General features: G+C 36.5%; 1 long non-coding RNA gene across 2 annotated transcripts in view; it reads left to right on the plus strand.

Annotated features, from left to right (window-relative positions):
* Nucleotides 1-15,216, plus strand: part of LOC112446399 (uncharacterized) — a 376,379-nt gene that overhangs the window by 346,973 nt on the left and 14,190 nt on the right. The gene's annotated exons all lie outside the window — the stretch shown is intronic.

Below are 15,216 nucleotides of genomic sequence, written 5' to 3' on the forward strand. Positions count from 1 at the left end.
TATAAAGGAAACACACAGCAATAAACAACTAATAATATTTTCTGTGTATCCCAAACACATAATTTCAAGTTTGAGGGTAAATAATAAGGTAGAAAGCAGTTCATCCTTGACAAAAATGCAAAAATAAAAGAAAAAATTGGAATAAAATGAAGAGAAAACCATGTTAGTGAAAGTGAATTTTATAGACACATATATTCTCTGCTTTACTGGCTAATTGTTCATTTGTTGTGTATAGCAAATAAAACATCACTGGTACTTTTCTAGCCTTTAAACCTTGTATTTGTCAATGTAACACCTGTCCACACTAGTTGCCATAGGATGGGTTTCCTGGGAAACACGCAACTTAGAATACAACTTGTTTAATACTGAGCTTTCTTGAGATTAAGCCTTGTAGAAAGGAATAAAAGGAAAGCCGAAGGAGAAGTCAAGCTGTGGTGGGGATCCAAGGACAGTATCAGCTGAATGTCCAGCTAAAATGGAGCTAGAATGTCCTTTAAGAGTTATCCGTCCCAAGTTGGGTTGAGATGGCCTGGCCCAACTTCAGTCCATCATTAAATACAGGCTGACTGGGAAGCTACTTTACTTTGGAAGACATGGTTTTTGTCAGCTAAGACCATTGCAGAAAAGGCTGATAGTTGAAGGGGACTGTCAGCAGCCCTGTTGGCAGCCGGTACTATCTCTTTATAGGTGGTTCAGAAAGTATTTCAGGAAAAGGAGTCTCCTTCTCCACCCCCATCCTATCACCAGTCCTACTCCCCTCAGCCAATATTTTTTTCTGTGATTCCTGTTTGGGTATTTTCTAGTGATTACTCTTGAGTTATAGATTATATACTTTTATATATACTCTGTTTCTTCAGTCATGGTGAGGTGCTATGCTTTTAAGCATGGATTTGTTTTGGAGGGAGAGACACTTGCCAGAAGAGTAAGTAATAAAATATTCTATGCAGAGGAGAAAGGGAGAACGGCAGTGAGATGCCTCTAAAGCATCATCCTCTTCCTCTCCCTCCCGTGTGCAATACTGTGTCCTCAGCACCTGGCACAGTGCTTGGCAATGATTCAGTTCAGTTCAGTTCAGTTCATTTGCTCAGTCGTGTCTGATTCTTTGCGACTCCATGAATCACAGCACACCAGGCCTCCCTATCCATCACCAACTCCTGGAGTTCACTCAAACTCACATCCATCGAGTCGGTGATGTCATCCGGCCATCTCATCCTCTGTCATCCCCTTCTCCTCCTGCCCCCAGTCACTCTCAGCATCAGGGTCTTTTCTAATTAGTCAACTCTTCTCATGAGGTGGCCAAAGTATTGGAGTTTCAGCTTTAGCATCAGTGCTTCCAATGAACACCCAGGACTGATCTCCTTTAGAATGGACTAGTTGGATCTCCTTGCAGTCCAAGGGACTCTCAAGAGTCTTCTCCAACACCACAGTTCAAAAGCATCAGTTCTTCGGTGCTCAGCTTTCTTCACAGTCCAACTCTTACATCCACACATGACCACAGGAAAAACCATAGCCTTGACTAGACGGACCCTTGTTGGCAAAGTAATATCTCTGTTTTTCAATATGCTATCTAGGTTGGTCATAACTTTCCTTCCAAGGAGTAAGTGTCTTTTAATTTCACGGCTGCAGTCACCATCTGCAGTGATTTTGGAGCCCCCCAAAAATAAAGTCTGACACTGTTTCCACTGTTTCTCATCTATTTCCCATGCAGAGATGGGACCGGATGCCATGATCTTAGTTTTCTGAATGTTGAGCTTTAAGCCAGCTTTTTCACCTCCTTTTCACTTTCATCAAGAGGCTTTTTAGTTCTTCTTCACTTTCTGCCCTAAGGGTGGTGTCATCTGCATATCTGAGGTTATTGATATTTCTCCCAGCAAGCTTGATTCCAGCTTATGCTTCTTCCAGCCCAGCATTTCTCATGATGTACTCTGCATATAAGTTGAATAAGCAGGGTGACAATATACAGCCTTGATGTACTGCTTTTCCTATTTGGAACGAGTCTGTTGTTCCATGTCCACTTCCAACCGTTGCTTCCTGACCTGCATATAGGCTTCTCAACAGGCAGGTCAGGTAGTCTGGCGTTCCCATTTCTTTCAGAATTTTCCACAGTTTCTTGTGATTGACACATTCAAAGGCTTTAGCATAGTCAATAAAGCAGAAATAGATGTTTTTCTGGAACTCTCTTGCTTTTTCAATGATCCAGCGGATGTTGGCAATTTGATCTCTGGTTCCTCTGCCTTTTCGAAAACCTCTTGAATATCTGGAAGTTCATGGTTCACGTACTGCTGAAGCCTGGCTTGGAGAATTTTGAGCATTACTTTACTAGCGTGTGAGATGAATGCAATTGTGCGGTAGTTTGAGCATTCTTTGGCATTGCCTTTCTTTGGGATTGGAATGAAACTGACCTTTTCCAGTCCCGTGGCCACTGCTGAGTTTTCCAAATTTGCTGGCATATTGAGTGCAGCACTTTCACAGCATCATCTTTTGGTTAAACAGGAGATGGCAAGAATTCTAGGAATCAGAGAACTAAAATGGACTGGATTGGCAGTGATTAGGTCTTTAGAAAACATTGTTCACTCCTTTGCTGAAAGGTGGGGTTTGGCTCACGTTTTCCTCCCCCTCCTCTCAAATGTTTAAAGTAATTATTTTAAGTTTTTCTGTTTATCTCCACTGCAATTCTAATGCTATGTTTAGTCTTCTTCTTCTTCTTCATCATCTTTTTGTTTTTGGTTTTTTGAATGTATTCTCAACTACCAATACCTCTTAGCTCCCACTAATGAGAGAAGGACTCCAGTGTCCCTACCCTTTCCTTCACCTGTCCCACTTTTTGCTTCCTATCATCAATCAACTATAGTTTACTTGTGTATTGTTCAGTGTGTTGACATTTTATATTCTTTTTCTGAACCACAATCATGTTATCTAATGCTTTTCCTCCCTGGCCTGACTGCCAGAATCAAGTGTAATAACAGCTACCAACTGCTCAAATAAATAAACCTTTTGAAAACCTCTGGCTGACGACTACCATTTTGGAGGTTCTGTCGGCTGATGGTTTCCATATAATGGTTGTCAGCTGGTGCCTATGGCCTGGACTTAGGCAGTGTGTGTGTTTTATTTGGTCTGTGGAGTATTTTATGTATTTAGGCCTTATATATTTAGGCCAGTATTCAAAAAGCAGATGATTTTAGCTTGACTCTAAAAGTGAAGAATCAGTGAACAGCATTTATATTGCATTCTGTACAAGTATTCTCTGGGTTGGCTGCATTTAAGGACATTCTCTTATTTCAGAGGCTGTATCTCATAGATTGGTCTTTTATTTTCCTCTTTTCATTCATATTTTATGTCCATATTTTATTCTCTGCACTTTAAGATATTTTATGCTGCTTAATTTGAGCAATTTTAATATAAATCTCTGAGTGCTTAAAAAATTCTCTAGGTGACACTTTACTCAGAATCCTAGTTTGTCTAATTTTTCTGATCATGTCAGAGGTTTCTCTTCTGATACCTGAGTGATTTTAAATTTTTGTCATTTTCTTTCACAGTGTTGGTTCTCCTCTTATAACTAAGAATTATTGGTTGTCATTAACAGTCATCAGATGAAGGGCTGAGTAGGTGGTATGGTGTTTCTTACTATTGTGTAAATAGGTGTGTTTTCCTTTCAGATCTTTGCTGCAGGTGGTATTCTGACTGTGAACTCTCCATAGCGTAAGGCATAGAGCACCAATGTATGTGCAAGGCTCTTCTTTGAAGGTGAGTGGTGGATGTGGTCTAATCACTTTCAGCATCAGGATCCACTTCCTTCTAAGTGAGACCTTTTTTTTTTTTCACTGTCTGGAAAGCTAGAGACTTTTTTCCCCTAGACTTTCCAGCAACCAGGATTTGGGAGTGAAATAGGTTCTACATATTAGAAAAAAGAGCTTCTTCCTGCTGTCTTTTGGCTGTTTTCTTCTGGCAATAAAGGTATCGGAAATGTACCTCTGCCGGAAGGTTTCAGTTTCTCATCTCCAGTTTTCTGAAGCTTGTCAGGTTGTAGGCAGCAGTTCTTTTCTAATCTCTGTTTTCTGATCTGTATGTTCACAATTTCAGTTGTTTCCAGAATTCTGCTTTTTGCAGAAGTAGCAACTGTTTTAGTGATCAGGATCAGTTCTATACTGTTCTGAGAGTCATGTTTAAAACCTGACTGTATATACTACTGCTCTATAACTTCCATTGATTTTAGAATCACCTAATTCCCATTATTTGATCCTGTCTTGCTTAAAAGAAGCAAAAACAAAGAAGATCAGAGTGCTTTTATTCCTTTACTGACTCCAGACAGACAGAATAAATAAATGGGGAGCTAGGGATCAGGCTATAGGCCCTGAAATGTCAGTGGGAAGGAAAAGTTTATACTAGCTTTCTTGATTTTTTTTTTTTTTTTTAAGAGAGGGACCTTTTAGGATTGAAATAAGACTAGGGTAAATGCCACATGTTTGTGCCCTGAGTTGATGGGGGGAGAAGAGCAAGAGGATATCTGCTCCTATTGTTATGAGGCTAGATACTTAGATCTTCAGCTAATTTCACTGTTTTCAGACCCTACCTCACACCATCCTCCATTACATCTGCTGCCTTTGGGATTTCAGTGGACAGACTGAGCAACTCTGGAGCTGTGATTTCCATGTAATATACTCTCAACCTCTTGTTGAGATTGATGTTCCAATCTCAACAGCGATGTTCCAATATGTTTTCTCTCTTCCAGAAATGTTTTTGATTTCTTAACCTACTGCAGACATCCCACACCTACATTCCTAATGATTACTTCAATAATTTTTACTTCAATATTTCATTAGAATCTCTGAGATAAATGAGATTTATGAGATAAATAAATTAGAGATGTATGAGATAAATGAGAACAAACAAGCTTGTTCTCAGAGTGGATCTTTAGTCAGGTTCTCATCTGAAGTACCTGCTTCACCAGTTTCAGAAGCAGAGGTTGAAACAGAAATACTTTCTATCATATAAGTGATCTATCTGGCCATTTCATATTACTAGTGACTTTTCTACACTTTCATAACAGTTGTAAAGTTTTGTAAACCAATCTTTATTAAATGTATGACCTCTTTCCCATTAGAAGGAAAATATCTAAAACATTTGAATGTTGTATTAGTGGCAGCCAAGCAGACATCATCATATTCTATTTAAATCTAATCATCAAAAGTGAGAAAGCATAAGAACCTGAGTTAAAACTTGTATGTAAACTCTGATGTTGCCATTTATAACTTTGAAAAGTAGGTCAACTTACTTAATCTCTCTGAGCTTCAGTTTTTAAAATTTGTCAAAATGTTGATGAGGAGATTTACTGTGCAGTATTCAAGTGGTAATTAAATAGGTATGAGGTGAACCAATGAAGATGACATATATAGTGCCTATTGTATAGTATTTGTTCAGCTTAAAAAAAAAAAAAGAAAACTTCTTCTCTGGATAACTGGAAAAATTCCCCAATGTGAATTCCTTAATGTTACCTCATGAACATAAAGATATCAGGAAGCACCAGGAAAATGTTATAGGAAACGTATATAGAAAATTCTGCACAAATTGCAAAGAGAACAGGTTTCATTGTTTTGCCCCCAAAGTTATAATGACAATAGTAATACAAACAGAAGCTAATATGGTTAATGTCTTTAAATTATGCTAGATAATAAAGAGAACACTAGTTATGATTTCTGAAGAATATTTCAAACATCTAGCCTGAATTTTCCAAAAGAATACTGTTAATAAAGGGAATGTAATACATTGAATCTGAAAGATATGTCTTATTTTTCTTTTAACTCATTCAGTTCAGTTCAGTTACTTAGTCATGTCTGACTCTTTGTGACCCCATGAATTGCAACTCCTAGAGTTCACTCAAACTCACGTCCATCGAGTCGATGATGCCATCCAGCCATCTCATCCTCTGTCGTCCCCTTCTCCTTCTGCCCCCAATCCCTCCCAGCATCAGAGTCTTTTCCAATGAGTCAACTCTTCGCATCAGGTGGCCAAAGTACTGGAGTTTCAGCTTCAGCATCATTCCTTCCAAAGAACACCCAGGACCAATCTCCTTTAGAATGGACTGGTTGGATCTCCTTGCAGTCCAAGGGACTCTCAAGAGTCTTCTCCAATACCACAGTTCAAAAGCATCAATTCTTTGACACTCAGCTTTCTTCACAGTCTAACTCTCACATCCATACATGACCACTGGAAAAACCATAGCCTTGACTAGACGTACCTTTTTTGGCAAAGTAATGTTTCTGCTTTTGAATATGCTATCTAGGTTGGTCATAACTTTTCTTCCAGGGAGTAAGCCTCTTAATTTCATGGCTGTAATCACCATCTGCAGTGATTTTGGAGCCCCCCAAAATTAAGTCAGACACTGTTTCCACTGTTTCCCCATCTATTTCCCATGGGACCAGATGCCATGATCTTAGTTCTCTGAATGTTGAGCTTTAAGCCAACTTTTTCACTCTCCTCTTTCACTTTCATCAAGAGGTTCTTTAGTTCCTCTTCACTTTCTGCCCTAAGGGTGGTGTCATCTGCATATCTGAGGTTATTGATATTTAAATCATTACCTTGATCAATTCAAGTAGCTTTTGAAACCATGAATAAAGTCTATAATTTTGGAGACAGAATTGAGAAAAGGATGGTATGAGCAAATATCCTGGGCCTTTATCTAGGTAATCATCTTTTTCATTCCTTTCTGTGTTTTCTTTTTAACTCTTTTTGAAATTTCTCTTTGGGACAAAAGACACTAACACTCATCATCAGCATATTGTGATTATAATGATTTTGAGATAGTTTTTTATTGTTTAACATGACCTGGTCACTTAAATAAAATATTAGCTTCCAGTGTTATAAAGCTTTATATCTCCAGAGTCTTTTCCTCTGATTGGATTTTAAGATTAAATAAGCCAATGAAATGAAGTCCCTACTCCCACAATTACAGCCCTGTGGGAGGTCAGCCCCTGAAGAAAAAACCATGGTTTTGATGGTGAGGAGAATTGGGGCACATTCTAAATAAAGCCCTAGCCAGGATGTGTTGCTTTTGAGAACACTGCTTTTCTGAGATTTATGAGTTGTTTTTTTTTTTTTTGGTTATGAGATATTTAAGACATGAATTAACTCCTTTGGTTTCTCTCTTTAAGTACACAAATATTTTGAGAAGGTTGAAAGATGTAAAGTCTTCAGCTAAAGACACTTAATGTCCCATTTTGTTTCTGTTTCATCTGTCCAAATGAGAAAACCTGAGCCATGAGGAGGCTGTACAAATTTCCAGAGAAACATACATTTCCCTCAAGAGATTAAGAATCAGAATAATATTGGACTTCTTAGCCGTACTGGAAGCTCAAAGACTGTTTTAAAAATTTCCAGTGAAGATTACATCTAATCTAGAATTTTTATACTATCAATCAAATATAGGAATGAAAATAGAATATTTCGGACATGCAAGATAATATATATACGTCTTGATACTTCTCTGGCAATCCAGTGGTTAAGATTCCACACTTCCACTTTAGGGGGCATGGGCGCAGTCCCTGCTTGCGGAACTAAGATCCCACATACTGGATGGCAGGGCAAAAAAAGCTTTTGAAGGATATACTTTCCATAAACCAGGGAGTAAATCAAAAAAAGAGAATATATGGAACCTAGGAAATGGGAGTCTAATACAAGCGAGAAGTGAAGGGAATCCCAGGATGATGACAAAAGAGTTTATAAAGAAAATAACTGCACAGTGATGTGACTAGACTGAGCAAGTCAGAGATGTCTATGAAAAATTTATCTGTGAAGATAGATTGTTAGGATTTCTGATGTATTTAGATACATTGGCACTTCCAAGGTAGCAGTAGTGGTAAAGAATCCATCCTGCCAATGCAGGATACTCAAGAAATGCAAGTTTGATTCCTGGGTTGGGAAAATCCCCTGGTGTAGGGAATGGCACCTCCCTCCAGTATTCTTGCCTGGAAAATTCCGTGGACCAAGGAGAATGGTGGGCTACAGTTCACAGGGTCTCAAACAGTTGGATACAACTGAGCAGACACACACATAGATACATTGAGTGAAGATTTACATAATTGAGGCATTATTTGGGGATGAAAAATGATGAATATCTAGAATATTGGGCCAATAAAGATTGCCAGGAGATATATCAACCACCTCAGATATGTGGATGATGCCACTCTAATGGTAGAAAGTGAAGAGGAACTAAAGAAGCTCTTGATGAGGGTGAAGGAGGAGAGTAAAAATGTCAGCTTAAAGCTAAATATTTAAAAAATGAAAATCATGGCATCTGGTCCTATCACTTCATGGCAAATAGGGAAAATGTGAAAGCAGTGAAAGATTTCCTCTTCTTGAGCTCTAAAATCACTGCAGATGGTGACTACAGCCTTAAAATTAGAAGATAATTGCTTCTTGGCAGGAAAGCTATGACAAACCTAAGATAGTGTGCTAAAAAGCCAAGACATCACTTTGCTGACAGAGGTCCATATGGTCAAGGCTATGGTCTTTCCAGTAGTCATGTATGGTCATGAGAGCTGGACCATAAAGAAGGCAGAGCACTGAAGAATTGATGCTTTTAAATTGTGGTCCTGGAGAAGACTCATGAGAGTCCCTTGGACTCTTGATCTCAGATTGACTGAGATCAAATCAGTCAATCTTAAAGGAAATCAACCCTGAATATTCATTGGAAGGACTGATGCTGAAGCTGAACTCCAATATTTGGCCACCTGTTGTGAACAGCCAACTCATTGGAAAAGACCTTGATGCTGGGAAAGACTGAAGGCAAAAGGAGAAGAAGGCGACAGAGGATGAGATGCTTTGATGGCATTAGTGATGCAATGGACAAAAACTTGGGCAAACTCTGGGAGATGGTGGAGGACGGGGAAGCTTAGCATGCTGCAACCCATAGGGTTGTGAAGAATTGAATATGACTTGGCTACTGAACAACAACAGGCCAATAAGAACAATATTTTGTCCAAGAAGGAGAAGTAGATGCAGTATACTTAACTACATAGATCTGTCATAAATATGATTTACCTAATTGTTGTACATTTACTAACTAAATGACTCAAGAAATGATAACAGGCATCAATTTGTCATAATCTGGTTTCTTAATATGTCAAACTTCACTACTAATGGTTTTCAAAGTACTGAACATATTTCCATTGTCTCTATATGTTAAATAATATTTGCATCAGTAATTTCTCATTATTTCTCAAGATATAAACATGATTTTTAGAGATATCAAATCAATGACAAAATTTTCAAGAATCTGGGTTACAAAGTGAACCTGGAAAGTTTCATTGCAAATTATAAAATATGATAAGTAATTGCTAGTAATTAAAAATATGTTTTAAGTGTGTGTTTATTCAGTCTTGTCCAATTCTTTGCATCCACATGGACTGTAGCCCACCAGGCTTCTGTACCCATGGTATTTTTCAGGCAAGAATACTTGAATGGGGTACCATTTCCTACTCCAGTGTCTCTTCCCTACCCAGGAGTCAGAGTCTCTTGTGTCTATTGCATAGACAGGTGGATTCTTTACCCCTAGCGCCACCTGGGAAGCCATGTTTTAAGTGGATAGTCACAAAAATAATGCATGCTTGTATTATGCACCTTCATCAAAATGATTTCTCTTTGAAAATAGTCAGTGGGCTTCACTTTTGCATGTAGATGAACATTGTCATTTGCTACATCAGGTAGAATAAAAAATTGTAAATAGTTTTCATCAAGGAACTAGTTTAAGGAGAAAGTACTATAATGTGATGTTCTACTGACTAGCAAATTAGAGAAGAGCAACCATATACATGATGTGATACATGGATATCAAATAAAGGGGATAAAAATCTCATCCTTATGCCTAAAATGATCTAATCATTAAGCACAATACTGCCACCATTAAAAAGCTATTTTTTGCTACTATGTTTAACTAGGCTTCCCAGGTGGCTCAGTGCTAAAGAACCCACCTGCAATGCAGGAGATGTAGGTTTATTTCCCAGGTCAGGGAGATCCCCTGGAGAAGGAAATGGCAACCCACTCCAATATTCTTGCCTGGGAAATCCCATGGACAGAGGAGTCTGGAAAACTACAGTCCAAAGGGTTGCAAAGAGTCAGATTTGACTTAGCAACTAACCAACAACATTTAACTTTATCTCCTTTGACTATCTATTTTTAAAATGTAGTAAATTAAAGCAATATAAAAAAGTGGATTTAGAATGACAAAGTATCATAATTAACTGGTAAATCTTACTGGTTTGACATTTTTATTTTAAGCAAGACTTCATTGGTTGACTTCCTAAAAAAGACACTTCCATTTTTATTTTTAATTTTTTCTTCTAGTTTTATTGAGCTAAAATTGACATACAATTCTGTATATATTTAACATGTGTAGCATAATTATTTGCTTGTGTATATCATGAAATGATTATTACAGTAAGTTTAGTGAACATCCATTTCCTTAAATACAAAATTTTAGAAGTAGAAAATTGTTTTCCATATGTTAAAAACTCTTAGGATATATGCTCATAACAGCTTTCATATATAATGTATAGCAATGTTAATTATATGTATCATATTGTACCTTACATCTGAGTATTTATTTATCTTATAACTGGAAGTTTGTACCCTTTTACTACCTTCAACAAATCCTCCCCTCCTCCTGCCTAGGTAGTCACAAATCAAATATCTTTTTCTATGAATTTGTCTTTGAAGTGTAATTGACCTACGACACTATATTAGATCCTGGTATACAGCATAGTGATTTAATATTTCTATACATTTCACAATGATCAGCATAATAAGTCTAGTTACCATCTGTCCCCATACAAACATATTACATAATTATTGACTATATTCTCCACACTGTGCATTTCATACCTATCACTTACTTATTTTGTAACTGAAAGTTTGTACCTCTTTATGTCCCTCATCTATTTCTCTTGTCATCTCACCCTTTCCCCTCTGACAACAACCTGATTGTTCTCTGTATATATGATTCTGTTTCTATTCAGTATTTGTATTTCTCGGTCTGACTTATTTCACTTAGCATAGTGCCCTCTAGGTCCATCCAAATTAGTTGCAAATAGCAAAATTCCTTCTTTATATGGCTGAGTAATATTCTTTTGTTATATATACCACATCTGCATTTCTATTAATTTACTGATAGTCATCTAGGTTATTTCCATCTTTTGGCTATTGCAAATAATGCTGCAATGAATGTAGGATTGCCCATATCCTTTGAAATAGTATTTTCATTGTCTTTGGATAAACACCCAGGAGAATTGCTGGATTTTATGGTTGTTCTATTTTTAATTTTTAAAGGGAACTGATACTGTTTTCCATAGAGGCTGCACCAATTTTCACTCCCACCAAGAGTATGACAATTCCCTCTTCTACACTTGTCAACACTTGTTATTTGTTGTCCTTTTGATAATAGCCATTTTAACAGGTGTGAGGTAATATCTCACTGTGGTTTTGATTTGTATTTCCCTGATGATCAGTGAGCAACACTGAGCAACTTTTCTTGTGCCATTTGGCCATCTGTATGTCTTTTTTGAAGAAAATTGTCTATTCAGATATTCTGACAAATTTTTAACTCAGTATATATATATATATATATATATATATATATCTATCTGCATGAGTACTATGAATCTTGGATATTAATTACTTATCTGATACATCATTTATAAATATCTTTACTAATTCAGTAGGGAGCCTTTTTATTTTGTTGATAGCTTCCTTCAATGTGCAAATGCATTTTAGCTGATGACCTCTGTTTTTTCATTTTTGCTTTTGTTTCCCTTGCCTGAGGAGACATATCCAAAAAAAAAATATTGCTAAGACCAGTTTCAGCAAGTATACTGCCTATATTTTCATGAAAACTTTTATGGTTTTAAGTATTATTTTTATCTAATAAGTTTTTCACTCATTCTGATTGTATTTTTGTATACGGCGTGAGAAAGAAGGCCAGTTTGATTCTTTTGTATGTCACTGCCCAGTTTCCCCAACACAGATTATTGAAGTCTTTTTTTCCCAATGAATATTCTTGCCCTTTTTGTCATAAATTAATTGCTCACATAAATATAGATTAATTTCTGGGTTCTCTGTTTGTTACATTGGTCTATGTATCTGTTTTTGTATCTGTACTGTACTGTTTTGATTACTGCAGTTTTGTAGTATAGTTTGAGATCAGGGAAATTGATACCTCTAGCTTTGTTTTTCTTTATCAAGATTGTTTTGGCTACTCAGGTTCTTTTTGCTTCCCATACAAATTTTAGAGTTATTTATTCCAGTTTTGTGAAAAATGTCATTAAATTTTTGATAAGTATTTCATTGATTCTGTAGATTGCCTAGGGTATTATGGTCATTTTAACAATATTCATTATTCCAATCCATGAACACAGTATTGTCTTTCTATCTGCTTGTGTTGTCTTCAGTTTCTCTCATCAGTGTCTTATACTTTTCAGGGTATGAGTCTTTTACCTCATTACTTAGATTCATTCCCAGGTATTTTATTCTTTTTGATGCTTTGGTAAATGGAACTGTTTTCTTAATTTCTCTTTCTGATAGTTCACTGTAAGTGTATAGAACTGCCATGGGTTTCTTTTAATATGGTATCTTGAAACTTTACCAAATTTATTGATGAGTTGTTTTTTAGTGGTGATGTTAGGATTTTCTATGTATAGTTCATGTCATCAGCAAACATTGACAGTTTTACTTCTTCCTTCCCAACTTGGATTACTTTTATTTCTTTTTCTTGTCTGATTATTGTGGCTAGGACTTCCAATACTGTATTGAATAAAAGTGATAAGAATGCATCTCCTTGTCTGATTATTGTGGCTAGGACTTCCAATACTGTGTTGAATAAAAGTGATGAGAGTGCATCTCCTTGTCCTGTTCCTGATATTAGAGGAAATCAGGAAATTTTTCGCTATTGAATATGTTACTGGCTATGGTATATTTCTTTCTTTGTGTGATATCTTTGATTTTTGTTATCAAGGTGATGCTGACCTCATAGAATGAATTCAGAAGCATCCCTTCTGCAGTGTTTTTGGGAATCATTTGAGAAAGATAGATGTTAACTTTTCTATAAGTGTTTGGTAGACTTTATACCTGTGAAGTTGTCTGGTTCTAGACTTTTGTTTGTTTGAAGTTTTTCTTTTTGGTTATTATTAGTACTGATTTATATCACTGGTAATTGATCTGTAATATTTTTATTTTTTTCTGATTCAGTTTAAGGAGCTTGTACCTTTCTATGAATATGTCCATTTCTTCTAGATTGTCCATTTTATTGGTGTATAATTGTTCATAGTGATCTCTTAGGGTCCTTTGTATTTTAGTAATATTGGTTGTAACTTCTCCTTTCTCATTTTTAATTTTATTTATATGGGCCTTATCACTTTTGTTCTGGATGAATCTGGCTAAATATTTATCAATTTTATTTGTCTTTTTAAAGATATCTTTCTTTGAAAAGAACTCCCAAATATTAAATACCAAAAACACTGTATAGATTTTTAGGAAAATATTGAGAACATTTACTCGAGAATGTGCAATAACGAAGTATTTTGAGTGATTATATAACTAATGCCTCTTGAAATATTATTAAAGGAAAATATGTGTATTTTCTTTCATTTAAGGACTCATCTATGGTAAGATGTATGGCTTTTTCAAAACAAACAGTAGGAACATGGAGAAAAGTGCAATGTTTATGCTGAAATACACATTTTCTTAAGAAAATCCAATGGCTCTAATGCTTTTAGTGGCCTTCTGTTTCATAATTTAAAAAAAAAAATGGCAACTCAGCATGAAGTAACTACTATACACCACTGCATTGTATTTCAGCTATTTGAAAGCTATGTTTTCTCTCTTCTGGGCTATGGTTTCTGCTTCATAATTCACTTTCTGTGTGATTAGACAAGTCATTTAACCCTTCTTCACCTCATTCCTCTGTGCTGTAAATGGCAATTATGAAAACTCTATAGTATTTTTTCTATGAGTAAGCCATGATATCATGAGTAATCCATAATAGGGTAGTGGAAGTAAAGTCAGATGCTATAAAGAGCAATAGTGCATAGGAACCTGGAGTGCTAAGTCCATGAATCAAGGCAAATTGGAAGTGGTCAAACAGGAGACGCAAGAGTGAACGTCAACAGTTTAGGAATCAGTGAACTAAAATGGACTGGAATGGGTGAAGTTAACTCAGATGGCCATTGTATCTACTACCATGGGCAAGAATCACTTAGAAGAAATGGAGTAGCCATCACAGTCAACAATAGTCTGAAGTGCAGTACTTGGATGCATCTCAAAAATGATAGAATGATCTCTGTTTATTTCCAAGGCAAACCATTCAATACTACAGTGATCCAAGTCTACGACCCAGCCAGTAATACGGAAGAAGCTGAAATTGAATGGTTCTATAAAGACCTACAAGACCTTCTAGAATTAACACCCAAAAAAGATGTCCTTTTCACTATAGGGGACTGGAATGCAAAGGTAGGAAGTCGAGAGATACCTGGAGTAACAGGAAATCTATGCCTTGGAGTACAGAATGAAGCAGGGCAAAAGCTAATAGAATTTTGCCAAGAGAACGCACTGGTCATAGCAAACACCCTCTTCCAACAACACAAGAGAAGACTCTACACATGGACATCACCAGATGGTCAATACTGAAATCAGATTGAGTATATTCTTTGCAGCCAAAGATGGATAAGCCCTATATACTCAGCAAAAACAAGACCAGGAGCTGACTGTGTCTCAGATCATGAACTCCTTTTGCCAAATTCAGACTGAAATTGAAGAAAGTAGGGAAAACCACCAGACCATTCAAGTATGACCTAAATCAAATCCCTTACAATTATACAGTAGAGTGGCAAATAGATTCAAGGGACTAGATCTGATAGACAGAGTGCCTGAAGAACTATAGATGGAGGTTGTGATATTGTACAGGAGGCAGTGATCAACAACATTCCCAAGAAAAAGAAATGCAAAAAGGCAAAATGGTTGTCTGATGAGGCCTTAAAAATAGCTGAGAAAAGAAGAAAAGTGAAAGGCAAAGGAGAAAAGAAAAGCTATCCCCATTTGAATACAGAGTTCCAAAGAATAGCAAGGAGAGATAATAAAGCCTTCCTCAGTAATCAATGCAAATAGAGGAAAACAATAAAGTTGTTTTCTATTTCCTAAATAGAAAGGAAATCTAGAGATCTCTTCAAGAAAGTT

The sequence above is a fragment of the Bos taurus genome, chromosome 4 (assembly GCF_002263795.3).
Source record: "Bos taurus isolate L1 Dominette 01449 registration number 42190680 breed Hereford chromosome 4, ARS-UCD2.0, whole genome shotgun sequence".
NCBI lineage: Eukaryota > Metazoa > Chordata > Mammalia > Artiodactyla > Bovidae > Bos > Bos taurus.